Consider the following 2224-nt stretch of genomic DNA (forward strand, 5'->3'; position numbering starts at 1 on the left):
CACACACACACACACACACACACACACACACACACATATATATATATATATATATATATATATATATACATATAGCTACTGCAATTTTCGGCTTCATATATTTTGTTTACACAAATCATGTATATGTTCATAACTTTGACATGTGACATGGTTTTGAATAAACTTGCCATTGAAGTGAATGTGGAAGAATGATTTATTCATTCATTCTGTATTAATTCTAATTAGTTCAAAGGTCTCCAAGAGACGTATTAATTATTACACTCTCAATCCACTCCACGTCGGGGAACATAATTTCGATTCAAATGGGAGTATTTCAAGAGTGTTTGCTTTTCATATAATGCCTGCCATATACAATGACAAAATCAGTGTCGGTATCACGAGACAATACACATTTCATTTTATAAACGATGTATTTGAATTACATATTAATTATCAGATGAATTACCGAACGAGCAGCTGCATAAAGTTGTTTACCTTTGGTTGAATAGGTGAGAGTTGAAATAAAGTTGACGTGAACTATACTGATCTTCTATTGATAGAGAGGTCATTACTTGTATTTCATGAATAATGCAAGACATGTGTAGGAATGTTCTATGTAACAATCGAATATATACAATGTTATCCATTAACTATGCATACGTGTGTGTATATAACCATCTATTAGCATATATACACAGGTATATATATATATATATATATATATATATATATATATATATATATATATATATATATAGGCACAAGAGTGGCTGTGTGGTAAGTAACTTGCTTACCAAACACGTAGTACTAGGTTCAGTCCCACTGACGTGTTTTCTGCTATAGCTTCGGGCCGACCAAAACCTTGTGAGTTGATTTGGTACAAGGTAACTGAAAGAAGCCCGTCGTATATATATATATATATATATATATATATATACCCCGATGTTTGTGTGTCTACGCTCCGTTAACATAGCGCTTCGGCAAAAGATACCGATAGAACAAGCACTTGGCTCACAAAAATATGTTCTGGAGTTAATTTGTTCGAATAAAGGCGGCGCTCCAGCATACGCGCAGTCAAATGACTGAAACATATAGAACAATAAAAGAATATATGTAAAATCTAGTGATCGAGGTGTAGGAAGAAAATTAGTTTCAGACAATCCGTAGTCAATATGCAAAAACAACTTTCATGAACTTTAGTTGTTTATTGAGTCGGAAGGGTGTAGATTTTCTTACTTTTATCAAAGAACCCAGGGTGGTTGACTGTGTGAAAAAGAATGCAGGAGTTACAGAATGGAGTATGGGAAATCCAGGTTACATATGTTTCATAACGAGTAGGGAATCGGAGGTGGCAAAATCCAAATGAAGTTTATACTACCGGCTACTCTTCAGGTTTGATCAGATTAAAGGCTATATTGTCGCCATTAGGTACATGCTGATGGACAGATTTAATCGGAATGTGTGGAGGGCACAGTATGTGAAGGGTATATAAATGAGGGAAGAAATAAGTAACAGAAGGAGGGAAGAAATAGGAGAAAAATAAATAAATAAAATGAATTAAAGTATAGGGGAGTGAGGCAATGGAGGAAATGGTTGGGTCGTGTTTTAGCTTAATCACAGAAGTCAACAACGGTATTGGCATTTGAAGAGAAGAGAAATTAGAGGGGAGAAGGTTGCGAAATATTTATGGTTGGGGGGGGGACATAAGAGAGTATGTATGAATAAAGCAGGCCAGGGTGGGGAGCTTAAGCACGGCTAGTGGTTTTATGGTCAAAAGGTGTAAATTTGCACAAATTGTACTCAGCAAACCTGGTTGCCTACCGAGGAATACATGTGTGTGTTTGTCTAAATTTGTACAAATTGTACAAATTTACGCCTTTGTAATATAATATAATCTACTTTGTGCAGATTCCTCAGGCTCTTTGGGAGAATATTAAAAAGCTGTGGGCCCCTGAATCCCAAACTGTTGCAGTAACTGGTTCTGAAGCGCGATGGCATTGCTGGGATCTTTGGCACTATGCAGTGTCGTCCCGTTCTGGCATTGGTGTAGCTTTCAATGCCAAAATTTGGCACAATTCCTTCCAGGATCTTCCAGATGTATATTACTGCATACCTCTCCCGCCTTCTCTCCAGGGAGTAGAGTCTTAGCTGTTTCAGCCTTTCCCAGTAGCTGAGCAGTTGCAAAGAGACAATCTTATTTGTGAATCTCCTCTCGATTGCTTCAATGTCTGCTGTTAATTTCAGA

General features: G+C 36.8%; 1 protein-coding gene across 1 annotated transcript in view; it reads right to left on the bottom strand.

Annotated features, from left to right (window-relative positions):
- The window catches only part of LOC106870920 (endothelin-converting enzyme homolog), a 64321-nt gene that overhangs the window by 20779 nt on the left and 41318 nt on the right, over nt 1-2224 (bottom strand). The window lies entirely within an intron of this gene.

Source organism: Octopus bimaculoides, chromosome 8 (genome assembly GCF_001194135.2).
Source record: "Octopus bimaculoides isolate UCB-OBI-ISO-001 chromosome 8, ASM119413v2, whole genome shotgun sequence".
NCBI classification, from domain to species: domain Eukaryota; kingdom Metazoa; phylum Mollusca; class Cephalopoda; order Octopoda; family Octopodidae; genus Octopus; species Octopus bimaculoides.